An 18,780-nucleotide genomic window follows, 5' to 3' on the forward strand; every position below is an offset into this window, starting at 1 on the left:
TTTCTTTTCTTGGCAGTTACGGCAATAATCTCTTCCCAAAATTGTTTCACGCGTTTCTGAGCTTTCCAACTTATCTCAAACTCTTCCTTAGATAGATATGTATCTTTGGGAAGAGTTTCTTGCCTTTAGTCTTCCTAGAATTCCAAAAATAAGTCATACAGAGACCCGTGCAAAACCTGACTTCTATTTCCTTTTCCGGCTATTCTAGCCAATTTGGGTTCAAACAAAAGACTTCACCAAGCCTGTTTAGTCCTAGGGAGTAAACCCAATCAATTTCAGCCATTGAATCACTCTGGAAATCGATCGAATTCAATCCCCAACTCTGCCAGTTGCATGCATATTTTTCCGCCAAAAACTATAAAACTTGATTCATCTCCTGCGGATTGTCTAGCCAATTCTGGGCAAAAATAAGACCATTACCAGCCCTGTTTAGCCAAGAGGAACAAACCCATTTGATTTCAGCCATTGAATCTCCCTAGAACACCTTCAATTCTTCAACCCTAATTTTGTTCTTATTTTCCCTCCAAAATTCAAATTTCAAATGAAGAAGATGACCTCCCCTTATCCAAAGTGAAAGTCCGTATAGTAATTTTCTCTAACGAGCGCAAAAACCACTTTTTTAGCCAATTTCGCCGCAAAAGCTTATTTCTCCAAAAATACCTACAGGGACATAAAAAGCCATAATAAATATAAAATCGAGCACTAATAATATATACAATTGAGATTATATAAGACACAAAAATGTTCCTATCAACAGTGTCTACTACGTAAAACAGGGCAAATACAGGTCGAACCCACATAGACTAGGTGGGTGTGAAGTTGAAGCTACGTTTTTACTATAACTGATTCCAAACAAGAGTAACACGAATAAGGGTTTTGCGTCGATACGACAAAGGTTATGAATGATTATACTACAAAAAAAAGATTAAAATGCAATTAGAAGGCACTAGGGCAGTCGAATCCACTGCTTAACCTACGGTAGATAATTCCGTTATCGAAATTACTCTTGTCCTTTTAACGAACAACGGTGAAGATTCTCGAGTCTGCCGCATATTCAAGGTGATCTGAAGATGGATAATTAATCACAACTAAAGTATTCATCCTAAGCATTAATTGTCTGATTAAAGCACAACTAATCAAAAGATAAATCGATTCATTTAAGCATGAGTTGCAGCACAACAACATAGAATTGTTCCAACTACCTAGGTTGCATATAACAAACAAGGTGAAATTAATATGTTGTAGTACAAAGATTAAATCTACCCTTAAGAAATTAAGCACAACAAGAACAAATTCATAACCAAAATTATCTGATGTTAGATTAAGAGTTTCATCTAAGCCCTAACAAAGGTGTTTAGAACATAATACAAAATGAAATTAAACCTAATTTACTACTGCTAGTTGCTCCGGCTAGTCCGGGCTTGGTTTCAATATACATCTTCCTCCCCTATTTATACAAAATTTTCCCAAATCTCAATCCCATTCTCAATAAAGTACAATTAGAAAATTAGGGATTTGATGTTTACAAAACTCACCACTGATGCATGTCTTTATTATAGCCACCCTATTGTATGTTGATGTTGTTGCCAGTATAACGTCAGCGGACATAATCCATCATATCTTTTTCTTTTTTTTTTGATTTTTTTTTCAACTGATTTTGGAATAACAAGAGATACAAACATAAGATGACACAATAACTTTACAGAAAACAGAAGAATACATGACACTTTTAGCAAGAGGTATCCCTTTTCGATGCACCCGGTCAAATTCAATGGTTGCTTTTCTTAATGTATCCTCCAACTTCTATCCCAGCCAACCAAAGAACAAGCTAGTCAAGTCTCATTCAGTATTCTGGATGATTGGCAGCCTACTTAACCTACGAAACATCGACGCTATACACGCTTGGTAGTCGTGCATGTGCAAATTTTCTATATCACATGTGGATTGTGCTAGAATCAGAGGTGCCTCATCTCTAGACTAAGAACCCTAAGATATCATACATGAGAAGGTATCACAAATCAAGGCAAATGAGCTCCATTTTTCATTTATTCATTTATTCATTTTTTATTTTTATTTTTTTTTATGGCAGAGTTCAGTTTCTAAATATAGCACAGTAGGTTACATGGTATTTACTCTTCACCCCCAAATCTAAACTAAACATTGTCCTCGATGTTTCAAAAGATAAACAGGATTGAACAACAACATACCATTAGAACAATGCTGAGAAGAGAAAAGGAACGAGATTACCAGATTTGACGAAAGAAATAACTGAACTCCACTATTCTCGGATAGAATCTAACATTTTTCAGCTGAGATTACATTGGATTAGCACATGTATATACCAAAGAAAAATAAGACTGACTCAAGATAGAGATATTAAACATTTACCTACTGGATTATATACACATATGATTCACCGTAAATATACAACCTAAAGAGTTGAGGATCAAACCAAAAGACAGAGTGCAGAAATTTCAGTAGCCTCACAAAATTATAACATGACAGGATTTTAAGTGAGGATGCCAGACAGAATGAGTTACCCCCAAACCTGGATTTTTCAACGGATATACTTTTGGACACAAAATCCAACAATTTCAAGGATTCATCATGCACAAGGTCTAACTCAAAATGGACTTTGTTAGGAACAGGCAGAGTTATGCATTTCAACTGTGGCTCCTCAAAAACATTATACTTGTCTGCAAAATAGTCTAAGAGGACTTGGGAGGCACACAGTTCCAATCCTAGATTAGGTATTCTCAGAAAAGTTGGTTTTACAATTTTGTTACAAACCAAATCTAGGTTGGGTGCAAGATTACCAGTCTGTGACATGGGCAGGGAAATAGGAACATCTAAGTCATGTAAAAGGCCATTAGTACCATCACATACACTTCCTAAGTCAGAAACAGGTATAGCATGCTCACATTCACAGAATAATTCATCAAGCTCTAGTTCATAATCATCATCCGAAACCTTTGTGTCATGCATAAGAGAATCAGCGGGAGCAACATACTGTGTTCTAAGCAGGGAATCGGATGCATTTAAATTACATTCATTTTTTAGGCTCAAAAATATCACTATGCAGTCTAGTTTTTCCCAAGTTAGAAACAAATAGTGCTATATCATGCTCACAATCATTGAACAAATCAGCAAACCCCAATTCAGTGTCATCAGCAGCATTCAAAACATCAGTTTCAAGCATAGGCAAATCAGAAGAAATATCATGTTGGGACCTAGACAGGGAATCAGACACATCGCTTATATTTTTATGCATAGGAACATTAGTGTCAACAGAAGATTCAACCTTTCCTAAGTCATGCTCATCTTAACATAACAGTTGTACAAGCTCCAGATCAGTAACCACATCATATGTATAAGCTTATGGAATACTAGAAGAAATATCATTCATGAATATCGAGGCAGAGAAGCCTAATATCTTTGAACCCAAAGGTTCCACAATATTTTCAGCATAAACATGTTCTTCTAACATAACATCATCATCATCATCATAACAAGAATTCAATGTCCTGTTCAAAACCACAGTGTCTCTAGTCCACTCATTTACCTCTAGATTAGGTTCATATTCAACATTAGTTTCCTGAGTAGAAACATAAACACTATTTTCAAAATTTACTTCATTAGGAATAACAAACATCTCATCATGAAATTCCTTCCTTTCTTCACTTTGTAAATGAATCAGGTTCATTTTAAGAATCATATTAATTTGTTCAATGGAAGGAGAGCCTTCACTAGTGGGTATCCTCATTTCACATGGATATTCAGTACATGGTGGTGCATGAGGTTCACTAGAGAAGGGGAATTCATAGGCGTCGTTATATGGATGATCATACAATGCTTGCAATTCAAATCTAGCATTATTTTGTTCAATGAGTTTGATATTTTCCATTACAGATTGCATACAAGGGATCAGGGGAGTACAAAATTTTTCAACATCCCCTGGTGGTGAGTGATACATGTGTGCATAATCATTAGGGTTTGTATATCGTAGCTCAGGACCTTGAAAATGTCCATAATAATCCCTATAATTATCAACACCATGGTCTAATGGAAACTCAAAATGTGAATCATGCTCATGTGTGAGTTCTCTAATGTGTTTGTTTTCATCCCTAGTTGCAGACCAAAATCCAAACATGGTCTCTATCTAGTGACAGACTGAGTTAGGACAGTCACAAGGTTTAACAGAGGTTGAGAGATGCATAGTGATATAACAATTCAGCCACTACAGGATCATGCACTATGTTGCAGGGATTGAAAAATGTTCAGTCAAGCAGCTAGGTTATCAGGCTATCATGGTTTATCATTCATATTCATACGAATATAAAGTATACTGAGGTTCGAGAATGATACCAATCGGGCTTAGCCACAATAACAACTGGGATCTACTCCTTTTCTCGTTTTCCTTTGGTTTGCAGGCACCTGTTAACAATTATTGTTCCAGAATGTTGCCGCCGGCACAAAACTGGTAGTATTTTGCTGCTTCAGTTTCAAAGGTACCTGGTTACTCAACAGAGATTGCCAGGGCTTCGAATTTGTACATGTAAAGCAAAATCAGAGAGTATCAATACTGATTGTAATTGACTGTAAAGAATCTAAAGTTTTGACAATGATTTCAGACTGGCAGCGATTTTACTCAATCGTCACAGAATCAAGCACACAGATTTAACTTGCTCAGATAAGTAGCAATGCACAGATCAGGGAGGCAGTGCTCATTTCAATGGGTATCGTGATTATGCAAGCATACAAACAGCTGTCACGAATTCAAAGATTGGCTGCTGGACAGTAACGTTATGATTTCAGCAAGCACAGAGTTTACGCAAGTGTCACAGACTCATGCACAAAGATACCCATGCAACCAGTTCAACAGACAGTTATCGTATGTCACAGATTAATGCTTATGAATGCACTGTTTCTGCCGAGATCAAGAGGTGCACGACAAAAGAAAAAGTTCAATACGTAAACAGGTTATTCAACTTCACCGGATTAAGGAAAAGGTTCAGTCAGGCCGCTAGTTTGTCAGGCATACATGGCATATTATTCGTGACAGCATTAAAAATTTAGAGATTGGTTGTTGGACTGCGAGCAAACAATTCACTCAGTTATCACAGAATCAAGCATACGGGTACCAGAATTTGACAATCATTAATGATCACTTATCTCAGCAGACAAGGAAGATAGTTAAGACAGAATTCGAGTTTGATAATACGATACCGCCAATATAAAACCGGGTTTAGGCACGATAAAACAGTTTCTGCTGCTCCTTTATCTTTCCTTTCCTTGATTTGTATTTCAACTCAGCAGGTACCTGTTAACTCAACAACCTGTTTCAGTTCCCAGATTTGCACAGATGGATCAAAGTCGAGAGAGCACTAGTACTGAAAATTTTCAGAAAAAAAATTCTGCAATATGAAATGCAGGGATGCTGGGACTGGTGACAACTTTTTAGCAGCAATGAACTAGTACAACTATCTACAGATTACAGATTCTTCTACAAAGTTCAAGTCATACTAAAATGCTTATGCTTGCAAGAATAGTTTAAGTTCCAAGGTAACCAGATGCCAGCAATAGGAGTTTCAGAATCACCACAGTTGAGAGCTACAGAATATTGATGACTACAAATGCAACTAACTTCAGGAAAGTTTGGCAATGATGCAGTTAATGCGAATGGGATGATTTAAATTTACAGCTTACAGTTAACTGGATGCAGATGAAAATGTTTACAGATTCTCCTACACTAAATCTAAGTTATGCTACCATAGTAAAACTAGGAATGGCTTAAAATATGTACAAGATATTATGAACTATAACTAAAACTAGTTTTTGGCAATTATACAGCTAACTGAAAAGATGCAGGAATGCAAATGAGAACCTACAGCTAAAGTGCTACAGAACTAAGCTATGAATGCAACAGCAGGCCATAGATTGTAGTAATCCAATGAACTGAGAAATAAAAACAAGAAGAAAAGCTAACAAATATGCTAAAGAAACTTACAAAACTATGATGATTAGCAACTACAAGAAATTATAGAGATATGAGACGAAAACTATATATACAGATGAGAGAAAGCTATCTATTTCTAAGTTGTGCTAAAACAATTTACAGCCGCTAGCGTTACAGTATGTTAAAAACAGAGAGCTTGAAATGGAAAGAGGTACACTAAGTTATACTAATGATGCAGGTGATAGAAAGATTATCACTACAGCTAACACTTATCAACAAGATGCAGATTAGGTGACAGATGTGTTTAAACAGCTAAATTATGCTATCAATAACTGAAGAAAATCGAACACATGTACATGATTGAGCTAAAATAAGTAAAGTGACAAAGAAACTTCAGCTACACCGCTACCGAGTCCCCGGCAGCGGCGCCAAAAACTTGGTAGGACTAGAAAGTTAGCCTACAATTATACTGAACTGCAAGTGCACAGTGTCTACTATGTAAAACAGGGCAAATACAGGTCGAACCCACAGAGACTAGGTTGGTGTGAAGTTGAAGCTACGTTTTTACTATAACTGATTCCAAACAAAAGTAACACGAAGAGGGGTTTTGCGTCGATATGACAAAGTTTATGAATGATTATACTACAAAAACAAGATTAAAATGCAATTACAAGGCACTAGGGAAGTCGAATCCACTGCTTAACCTACGGTAGATAATTCAGTTATCAAAATTACTCTTGTCCTTTTAACGAACAACGGTGAAGATTCTCGAGTCTGCCGCATATTCAAGGTGATCTGAAGATGGATAATTAATCACAACTAAAGTATTCATCCTAAGCATTAATTGTCTGATTAAAGCACAACTAATCAAAAGATAAATCGGTTCATTGTAGCATGAGTTGCAGCACAACAACATAGAATTGTTCCAACTACCTAGGTTGCATATAACAAACAAGGTGAAAGTAATATGTTGTAGTACAAATATTAAATCTACCGTTAAGAAATTAAGCACAACAAGAACAATTTCATAACCAAATTTATCTGATGTTAGATTAAGAGTTTCATCTAAGCCCTAGAAAAGATGTTTAGAACATAATACAAAATGAAATTAAACCTAATTTACTACTGCTAATTGCTCCGGCTAGTCCGGGCTTGGTTTCAATATACATCTTCCTCCCCTATTTATACAAAATTTTCTCAAATCTCAATCCCATTCTCAATAAAGTACAATTAGAAAATTTGGGATTTGATGTTTACAAAACTCACCACTGATGCATGTCTTTATTATAGCCACCCTATTGTCTATTGATGTTGTTTCCAGTATAACGTCAGCGGACATAATCCATCATATCTTTTTCATTCTTGCTCAATCAATCAAGCCATCCTACCTATCGCTAGGTTACAACGACAAGAGGAAGTTGATGGTTCTGACCATAAAATGAGAATGGGTTTTGGTTTAGATTTTGGAGATGGGAAAAAGGCTATTAGACAGAGTCTGAGATAGGTGGGGAAGAATAGATTTCTCGATGGTGATGGTGGAGGTATGGGTTTGACAGGAAGAGAAAGAAATTGGGAAGTGAACGGTCGGTTGTTGTCGGCATGATTTGGTAAAGTACTGAAGTTAGGTTTCTAGAGAAAATGGCATGGTACATTACACGTGTGAACCCAAAGTTGAGTGGGTCTTGGTTACCTTTGTGGACTCTGGCTTTTATATCCTCGTGTCATTAGGGGCTACTCGAAAAGAATTAGAGGCCACACTAAAAGACAAAAAGGTCACCCAAGCGTAATAAGTGGTCATCCCTTAACCGAGTAAGCCGCATTGGCGAAACTACCCTTCTACAATCGGAAATTAAGGACACAAATTAACTTCCGATTGTAGTGGTTCAATCCTCGACGTGCCAAGGCTCGATGATGGTTCGGTGACGGTTCCACGGTGGTTAGTGCATATGGTTTGGAGTTTTTGGCCGATGAACATTCGAAGGTTATGTCCTTAACTTATCATACGATTGTAAAAATTCTAAAAAATACAAATTATGAGTTTTTTCGAAAATCAAATTTTGGGCCACTCTACATTCGGAGGTTTAGCAAACCAAATATCTCCCGATTATGGTGGTTCCAAGGCTCATGATGGCTCCATATGCCAAGGCTCATGGTGGTTCCAAGGTAGTCAGTGCATATGATTTGGAGGTTGTGGCCAATGCATATTCGGAAGTTGGGTATTTTACCTGACTTCCGATTATAACAATTCCAAAACCACCAAACATTAGTTTTTTTCGAAAATCAGAATTTTGGGCCACTCTACATTCGGAGTTTTAGCAAACCAAATATCTCCCGATTACAGTGGTTCCAAGGCTCACGGTGGCTCGAAATGCCAGGGCTCTTGGTGGTTCCAAGGTGGCCAATGCATATGGTTTGGAGTTTTTGGCCGATGAACATTCGGAGGTTATATCCTTAACTTATCATCCAAGTGTAAAAATTCCAAAAAATACGAATTATGCGTTTTTTCGAAAATCAGAATTTTGGGCCACTCTACATTCGGAGGTTTAGCAAACCAAATATCTCTCGATTATGGTGGTCCCAAGGCTCATGATGGCTCGAAATGACAAGGCTCGTGGTGGTTCCAAGGTGGCTAATGCATATGGTTTGGAGTTTGTGGCCAAGGAATATTCGGGAGCAAAAGCTTTTACTTAGCTTCCGAATGTAACAATTCCAAAACAACCAATCATTAGTTTTTTTCGAAAATCAGAATTTTGGGCCAATACACATTCGGAAGTTTGTCAAGCCAAATATCTCCCGATTGTTACAATCGGAAGCTAAGTAAAAGCTCTTAATCCCAAATTTTAAGTGGCCACAAAATCCAAGCCATTAGGTTTTGCCTCCTTGCACCCACCTTGGAACCACCAAGAACCTTGGAAATTCGAGTCTTGCACGCACTACAATCGGGAGTAAAAGCTTTTACCTAGCTTCCGAATGTAATAATTACAAAATCTCCAAAGATTAGTGTTTTTCGAAATTCAGAATTTTGGGCCAATATACATTCGGGAGTTTGTCAAGCCAAATATCTCCCGATTGTTACACTCGGAAGATAAGTAAAAGCTCTTACCGTATGCATTGACTACCGTGGAACCACCAACGAATATAAAGTGGCCACAAAATCAAAACCATATGCATTGACTACCGTGGAACCACCAACGAACCACCATGGAGCCTTGGCACGTCGAGGTTTAAACCACTACAATCGGAAGTTAAATTATGTCCTTAACTCCCGAATTTTCATCGTCCAAAAACTCCAACCCATATGCATTGACCACCATGGAACCACCACCGAACCACCATGAAGTCTTGAAACGTCGAGGATTGAACCACTACAATCGGAAGTTAATTTGTGTCCTTAACTTCCGATTGTAGAAGGGTAGTTTCGCCAATACGGCTTAGTCGGCTAAGGGATGACCACTTATTATGCTTGGGTGACCTTTTTTGTCTTTTAGTGTGGCCCATAATTCTTTTCGAGTGGCCCCTAATGACGCGAGGTATGTTTTTCCTCTTTTCGTTTGGGTCGTTTGTGTATCCATTTTTTCCAATAAAAATTGTACTTGCAAAATTAAACTTCACAAATCGGTAATCAGAAAAAAAATCCCTAACTAAACCCGTAACGCAGAAATCAAGAGTAAGCCAAAAAAATCAAAGATCAAAACATAGTAGAGAAAATGAGCAAACCCTAACCTATTTTTGTTCGGATTGAAAAACCTGACCAAATTGGGGTATATCCGGATTAATTGGGGTATACAAAATTTAACCCATCCAAACTAGTGTGCTAAGGGGCGTGTAAAAGGTGTTAAAAGACCAAATTATCCATACTATTAATACAATAAAATAACCATGGCAACTAAAACATATTCAAAAAGTTTTCAAAATCTTTCTTCAAAACTCTAATTATACACGATGGGGAAAAAAACGAAGAATCAAAACGAATCAAAAGTCGGCAGGGTGTTTTTTTGTCGACTTTTCATCTCTGAAATTAGCATTTACAGGGTCGTCACGGTATCCATCCTTATACCTTGCCGACTATAGTTTAGTCGGCAGGTTATGAAATTAATGCCTTGCCGACTAATCATGCATTTCTAAACACCTTTCTCTTTATGTCAAAATGCTGACTTTTCATACTTTCAGAGTTGAAAGTGTTGATTCCTTCTGTAATTTTGAGTATAAAATCACTCAGCAGCTTTGCAATCCTGTTGGCTTAGTGTGGCTTCATTTCCTTACAAAAAAAAAAAAAAAAAGAACTCAAAGAAAAAAATCCTCAAAAATCATAACACATAATCCATGAGTTCAATCCAAATAATACCTAATTTGAGAATTTTAATTCAACTAATTAACTAACTAAATTAATTAACCTAAACACATTATTAGTGTTAATTAAGCAAGGATAGATTAGGCATTTTGAAAATAAATGGTTAAGGGGTGTTGTGTTTTACTTCATAATGACCCGGTCTTTGTCTTATTAGGTGTACCCCAATTAATCTGGGTATACCCCAATTTGACCAGGTTGAAAAACCTTACCTAAGAGCAACTGCAATGGTGCGATCAAAACCAAAGAGCAAAGACCAAAAAAAACGACCAAATTTGAGTTTAGTCTGTGGTGTCACGATACCGTATTGGAGCATATTTAGTCGAGCGGTAGTATAGCCTTCGTTTGATGTGGAGCGAAGTTATAAAGTTCGTCCCATTGAGACGTAGATATATATTACGCGTGTTGTCGGGCGTTAAATATACATCTATTATGGGGCGTACATATAATTCACGCCGGGACAAGGAACGGAGGTATTACTCACGCCAGATGGGGCATTTGACCATATACATGCCTGATTCCAGGCGAGCATTATAAAACCGCTCATGTATACACACGCTATCAACACGTGTGGGCCTTAAAAAGCAGGCGAGCCTTAATATCTCCGCTCGATCAACACGTGTTGGAAACCCTTTTTTTCTCGGGTCTTCTTTGAAACTCCCATCCTAAAACAGTGACGAGCAAAGAAAAAAAACCTCGCGTTTTTAGGGGCCACTCAAAAGGATTTAGGGGCCATCAATAAAACAAAAAAGGCCACCCAAAGGGAAAATGTAGCCATCCCTTATCTCGCGTAATTTGTAATGGAGAAATTACCCTTATATATTCGGAGGATATGATAACATTGTTATCCTCCGATTGCAATCGGAAGCCAAAATATTACCCAGACTTCCGATTGTAGTCGGTGCAGTATTAGAATGATTTTTATTTCATTTTTTCCATTTCTTTTTCATTTTTGAGTTGTTAGAGTTATAGAGAAGAAGGTGAAGGAAAAAAGGGAAAACCCATTTTATCACTACAAAAATGGATGGATATGAAGAAGAAGGTGAGAATCATGGCGAAGAACAAAATGTTGAGGGTTCACGACCGTTTAGAGAAGACGATTTGGGGTATATGTTGAATGATCCAAACTTTTTTGGAGAGGAAAACCTAGACGACCCTTTCATGGAAGAAAATGGAGAATCGCTTGATATTGAAGCTAACGATGCATGTAAAACACATGTATTGTGTTAAGAAACTCAAATACTCGATTTGCATGCATTTGTGTGCTTTTGTAAACAAGAAAAACCGATTATTGCATGCATTGAATGCCATGAACTACCCAGATTCGGTAGATAATTTCTCGAATATAACACACTGAGTACCAAATATGTATATTCGGTAGTTCCAAGATAGTAGTTTACTGCCGAATATGAGAAAAAACCCCAAACTGGTTTTCCAAAAAATCTACATTCGGTAGTTATATAGAGTTATTTACCCCCGAATGGCCCCAAAAATGAATTCCTCAAAAAAATTCAAAACTCAGTATTCTTATCCTTTACAATCGGTAATATTTTAACATTATTTGACTGCCGAATATAACAGTGGCCTCAAAATAAAATTTCCGAAAACTTGAAAATCGGATGTTTATCGATTAAAGTTATCTCTCGGTTATTTATATTCGGCTGTTTTACTATATATTTTAGCTTCCGATTATATCATTTTTTGCACTCAGTAAACTGTGCATTCATTTGCATAAATCAGGTGTTTTGTGTAACCGATAGGATTCCGAATATAGTATATTCGGCAGTTTGACTTATTTAGTAACCTCCGATTATTGTATAATAATTTGTTGCTTTCATATGCAGGCCGTTGAAGAGTTTGTTGATGATTTCTATTTGAGGCCCGACACTTCCCTATACTATGCAAACGATTTGGTATACTCATTACTACTTTTTTTTTTCAAAATTTATATGTTAAATGGTTATGCTTATTAGATTTGTTTTGTTTTATGCACGTTTAGACATTTGGAAGTAAGAAGGAGGCAAAGGAATGGCTTTGCACCCACAAGAACGGCTTGCGACGAGTCGGTTAAAGATAGAAGAATCGTAATGGCATTTGTGAATGAAATGCATTTTATCGGTTTAAGAGTAAAGAAAGATTGTCCGTTACCTCCGTTGAGTAAGTGGCACGATTACTTCCCGATGAACCATTGCAAGGATTGGGTGAAACAATATGAGTCCAACATGGTTGATTGGGATCGCGTTATGGACCACAACTTTCCCGCTGAGTTACTCGAATTGATCCCCTCGGATGATGACGATGTTTGATCGTTTTTTTTTCGAACATGTAATTTGTACAAGTTTTTTGGAAACTTTTTTGTGAAGATATATGATTTAACCGGTCGTGAAAAATACAATGTTGTCTCCCGAATGTAGGAATCGGGCTCTTTGATACACGTTTTGATTCCGAATATTATAATCGGTTGGTAATGATACACGTTTTGATTCTGAATATTATAATCAGTAGAACTCTTAAATATCTATCTACCGATTTGGTGGGTATTTCGAGGCACGGCTATAATTTTTTTGAAACTATGTAATCGGAACAACAATATTATAACACTTCAATCCGATTAATCATATTCGGGAATTCCATATTTTATCAAACCGCCGATTAATATTAAAAATTTGAATTTACAGCACTCAAACATCACATGTTATTCTTTTTTCCCAGTCCGAGATGCAACAATCAACGCGGATTCGAAATGTAGAAACGACTCTCCTCTCCACTTGGAATAAGCATCTTGTGCCGCAAACCTGTCGTCTCTGTGCCTAGCAAGAATACGGTTGTACTCGGTGCACAATTTTATAACATGGTGCACCCTTGAAGAAACATGGGATGGTTCATAATTGTGGTGTGGCTTCTTGTACTTACCAACAAAAGGACCCAATGAAACGTTAATCCAAAATATACATCGTCCTGCTGTTCTTTGGGTAGATCTTTCACAATGTAATAATTTTTTATCCATTCGGTCTCTTCCTCAACTTGTTTTAATCTTTCTCTATGATGGAATTGTTCTTGACCTCGCTTCTTAGCCTTGATTTCCTCTTCCTCCTCCTTCGTTGCCACTAACGATGGTTTAAATTTTTTGGGTTGTTTGTTCCTTTTTTGTATTTCTTCTTCCATTGCTGCAATTGATGTAGTTGTTCGCTTGCATCTTCGAAGTATGTTGTCGATTGATGATGGAATTTCCATTGAAAAGGTTTTTCATTCCGATTTTTTACTCAATAATAACTGAGAGGGGTTATCCTCCTTATATAGATTAGAGTTCCAACGGATCTAATTTATGAAAATATGGCCGTTGAGGTTTCTGAAAATATGGCCGTTGAGGTTTCGTATCAATGATGCACTACAATCGGTTGCTAACAATACACTTATTCCCTCCGAATAAGACATTCGGTAGCGAACTTAAATTTTTATCTACCGATTACGTTGGTATTTCTAAACACGACTATATTATTCGGAGGATAATTTTTTTTTGCAAAGTCCCAAATGTACGATGGCCCAAAAATCAGAATTTGGGAAAAAATGATACTTTTCAAATTTTGAACTTGAAATAATCAGAAGTTAACTTAGTTACCAAAACTTTCGAATATGGGTTGTCTAACCTTCTATATTGGCCCTTGGAACCACCTAGAGCCATGACATGGTTTGTTTTGAACTTGTAATATTCGAAGGATAATTTTTTTTTTGTAAAGTCCCGAATGTACGATGGCCCAAAAATCAGAATTTGGGAAAAACTGATACTTTTCAAATTTTGAACTTGAAATAATCGGAAGTTAACTTAGTTACCAAAACTTCCGAATATGGGCTGTCTAACCTTCTATATTGGCCCTTGGAACCACCTAGAGCCATGGCATGGTTTGTTTTGAACTTGTAATATTCGGAGGATAATTTTTTTTTGTAAAGTCCCGAATGTACGATGGCCCAAAAATCAGAATTTGGGAAAAACTGATACTTTTCAAATTTTGAACTTGAAATAAGGGAAGTTAACTTAGTTACCAAAACTTCCGAATATGGGCTGTCTAACCATCTATATTGGCCCTTGGAACCACCTAGATCCATGGCATGGTTTGTTTGAACTTGTAATATTCGGAGGATAATTTTTTTTGTAAAGTCCCGAATGTACGATGGCCCAAAACTCAGAATTTGGGAAAAACTGATACTTTTCAAAGCCTCGAAGCCTTTCTCAACTCTTCCATCAAGAATGCTAGGCATGTCGTGCCCCAAGAATAGTCACTGACTTCATAGAGAGGATCCAAAAGTTGTATAATGTTGGCGTCGATCCGGTTGCCAGAAGTATTGGGGAATATGACACATCCCAATACACAAAGGAGATATGCGGTGGCAGCGTGGTTCACTTGCTCATCAGTTAACGTTCCATTCTTTTCCTTCTCCAAGGTGCCTCGGAACATATTCATCAAAGATGTAATGTTGATCTGTCTTGTTCTATAACTTGCATGCCTCCTAAACTCTGATGTTGTTGTCTCTTCATCCCAACCTAAGCACTTTTTAGTTAGAGCATAAAGTTGTGCCCAACTTAACTGCTTTGTGTAGTTAAACTTCACAGTTGTGCCTTGGTCGGGAAGGTTAAGAATCTGCAGAACATCATCCGGGGTAATCGTCATCTCCCCAAACGGCATATGGAAAGTATCGGTCTCAGGATACATTCTCTCCACGAACGCCGATATGGCCACACGATCATGTTCCAACAATGAATTCTCGGCGGCATTAGCTAACCCCGAGTTGGCAACAATTGACTTGAACCTTTCACATTCACCGTATAAAGGCCACGCAAGCATTTTTGTTGGTGCGGCGGTAGGTTTGAGTAGACGGACCGCATCTTGATGATCCTATTAAAGTACATAAAAAAATCCTTAATACAAATATTACGATATAACACATAGACAACTGGTTCAACACTTGGTTCTGCACTTTGTTGAGCGGCTTGTTCAACACTTGGTCGCACCCCTTGTTCACTGCCTTGTTGTTCTACACTTTGTTCAACACTTGGTTGCACTCCTTGTTGACTGCTTTGTTCTTGTAAGCTTTGTTGAGCACTTGAATTATCTTTGGCACTCCTTTCCCTCCTAGCACTAGCTGTCACTTTCTTCCTCCTTTCTCGACTTTGTCTAAACAACAAAGAAAGGAACAATATTTGCAAACTATACAATCGGAAGACAAAGTATGGAAATATAACCCGAATGTACACATTCGGACGTAATAAGACACATACTGTTCCCGAATACAAAACAATCGAAAGCTAACTAAACATATTTACAACCAAATATGCATCAATTGGAGTTCAGAAGCTCTAAATTTTTCATCCTACACAATCGGAAGACAAAGTACACAACTATAACCCGAATGAACAAATTCGGAAGTAAGAAGACACATATTTTTCCCGAATGAAAAACAATCGGAATATAACTAAACATGTTTACAACCGAATATTCATCAACTGGAGTTCAGAAACTCTAAAATTTTATCCTACACAATCGGAGGTATAAAACATTATATTGTCTTCCGAATAAATACTGGCCCCAAAATGGGATTTTTCCTATATCAGAAATTTTGAGATTTTTTCAATATATATATTCGGTAGTGAGTGTACTTCCGAATACTGTGTGTCTACTTAAATATATTCGGGAGCCAAAAAATTCATTAAATTACCGATTATTACCAGTTTGTATCCAGGAAGATATGGCCAATAATATTCGGCAGATAACCAACAAATATTTCTCCCGAATACTGTCGATGTTCTTGAGAAATGAAGAACACGACTACATTCGGAAGTAAATAAGCATGAATATCGCCCGAATCTGGATAAATAACCGAAAACCCTAGAATTTTTTTTTCTCGATTCGTCGAATTAAAGCGAAATAAACCCCAAAAATGATAGATTCTTACCTAATTGGGGCCATTTGAAGTTGACAAAGTGTTTGACTATCGGAATCGCCACCACCGACTACATTGCCGGGTACTTCTTCTTCGCGTTCTTCGCGTTCTTCTTCATTTGCAGCAACAATTTCTTTATTTCTTGCTAAAATCCCAATCTTTGGATCGATACCCCGAGCAACATTTTTGGTTCTAGGTCTGTGGGTTTCATTTCCCTTATCCATTGTTTTATAAACGAATCGACGATGTTTTGATTTTACGATTCGCGGCGATGTTTCGGTTGAACGACGGAAAGTTTTTTTTCTTCCACAATCGGAAGATAATATGAAACTGGAAGAAGAAGAGTTGAAATGAGTAGAATTTTTTTTGATTTGGTTTTTATACAGTTTTACCAGAAGGGCATTTATGTAACTTCAATATCATATAGGGTACCCCTTAACTAGAGTCTTTGGCTGAGTATAAATTGATGGCCCCTAAATCCTTTCGGGTGGCCCCTAAAAACGCGAGGAAAAAAAAAAGAGAACTTTTCAGCCAGATCTCTTTTATTCTGGATACAAGGTGGCCAACAATCTATTGATATCGTCCTTGATCAACTACTATTTCTGCGGCTACTCTTTTCAACAGCCGTCGTGTTACTGGATGAGACACCTACTTACATGCATATAGTTGAAACTGAGATGCAGTAGCATACTAATTGCATAATTGTCTTTCTTGATCAAATTCTACGATTGCAACTGCTCTTTTCTAGCCTGACGGGCAACTCGTAGTTATGGAAGGTTCTGATTTTTCCATCACAACCCGCTGTCACAATTACCAAACCCCATGATTCCGAAGGAGCTTGATAATTATGGATCTGATTCGGCCGTGCTGCTTGTAATCCCGCTCTCCACCTGATAGGGCCCCAGGCAGTAGTTTCTCCTCAGGCCAAGTCACAACACCTTGGTTGTCAACTGAGAACCAACCACCAAAAGCTAAACGATCTGAATCTCTCGAGCAGGAAAAGGATGACTGTGAAGAACATATAGGACTGTCTATACTAAAATCCATTGGATCCAATTCTGGAACAGACCATGGTATGGCAACAGAAACACCGTCAAAATAGAAATGCTCACACGAGCTAGTAGACTTGGTATGCTTTGATGAGGGATCCTCAGATACATCATCGCAGCTCCATACATAGACATGAAAGTCCTCTCCAACAGACATGAGACACTATATGTCTCCCATTTGAAGTGTACGAGGCAGATAACTGACTTCCTGACCTACGCAGACCTGTATATTAACATTCCAACTAGTCAGGATCCTGCCCTTTTAGCAAATTACCGAGAAACCAAAGGGATGTTCAAGAATGGATATACATTAGCAACAGTTTAGGCATACAGTTTTACTGTGAACCGCTGGATATACATTAGCAACAGTAGGACGGAGGTATAAAGTCCGCTCAAGCTTAGGTGTGAACTTTATGCACGCCGGAGTGGGGCGTGAACTTTATGAATGCCTGAACCGGGGATATGTATGTTGGGTGCAATAATCAAAAACAAAAAAAAATCAAATAAGCAAAAGTTATTGATACTTAGCTCCTTTATAGTGGAAGTGATCGATTTGATGAAACGGACGAGCTCCCCAAATCTCCGCAACAGTAACAAGGCAAAATTTTGGAAAAACAGAGTGAGTCACGTGTTCAACACGTTGCCCTTAAGACATTAGCGCCCGACTACACTCAAGAGTGATGTTATAGCCCTAACAGGACGGATATCTCCAGGATAAAACACCCCTACTACACCTACTACTAGCATATGTAATAGATGCTCAAACTTGAGCTTGGCAACTCCGAGAAAACCGTTAAGGAAAATTGCGAACGCTATAAAATATTTTCCCTTAGGGGTCCCTCTAAAATATAGATCAACCCCTTTCCCCATAGATTTTACAAAAGTAGTAATTTGTTTATATAATTGACAAATACAACTTAAGAAGAAAAACTCCTCGATGTGGGACTAAAAGGTTTATATAGTTTCTTAAAACTACTAAAAATTGGAAACTCCACAATGTGGGACTAATAAGTTTCATTAACAAAAGAAAACAATAAATTATGATTTTTATTAAAACTTTACAAAATCAATTTTTATTAATCGTTTTCCAACAATCCCGCACATGAATGAAAACTCAATAAAACATGAAAACACAGATAGATCTTGGTAAATCAACATCCCAATCTCACGACCCAAACTGAGTGAACAGATAGACAGATCGTGCATGTTGAAGTCATACTAACCATTCCAACGTCATCTCCCACACACAACAGTGTGTTGACCCCAGGGTCATACTATGGATTGCAAAAATCATATAGTATAGAGAGCTTTCATCTGTAGTTCCTCACAAGTGAGACTAAAGGTTCCTTTCACCGAAGTGAAAAGGCATGAACTAGTGAACCCTTAGTGACCCTTAGGTCCTAAGTTCCAGTAATACCAAAACCATCAAAACGAAAATCACATAAAAAACGCAGGAAATACCATTTTTAGGCAGAGGTGTCCATGAGGTC

At 37.5% G+C, this 18,780-nt stretch overlaps 1 long non-coding RNA gene across 2 annotated transcripts; it reads right to left on the minus strand.

Moving 5' to 3' along the window:
- Positions 1 to 599: 599 nt before the first annotated feature.
- LOC113355255 lies at positions 600 to 7,537 on the minus strand. Of its 2 annotated transcripts, XR_003362324.1 has the most exons (4): positions 7,223 to 7,537; positions 5,227 to 5,320; positions 1,536 to 4,539; positions 600 to 660 (listed from the first exon to the last, which is right to left on the minus strand). It is a non-coding gene; the product is annotated as an uncharacterized LOC113355255 (long non-coding RNA). The 2 variants fall into 2 exon arrangements; XR_003362323.1 differs by lacking the exon at positions 600 to 660 and having other exon boundaries at positions 1,298 to 4,539.
- Between the last annotated feature and the right edge of the window lie 11,243 nt (positions 7,538 to 18,780).

This window comes from Papaver somniferum, chromosome 3, assembly GCF_003573695.1.
Source record: "Papaver somniferum cultivar HN1 chromosome 3, ASM357369v1, whole genome shotgun sequence".
NCBI lineage: Eukaryota > Viridiplantae > Streptophyta > Magnoliopsida > Ranunculales > Papaveraceae > Papaver > Papaver somniferum.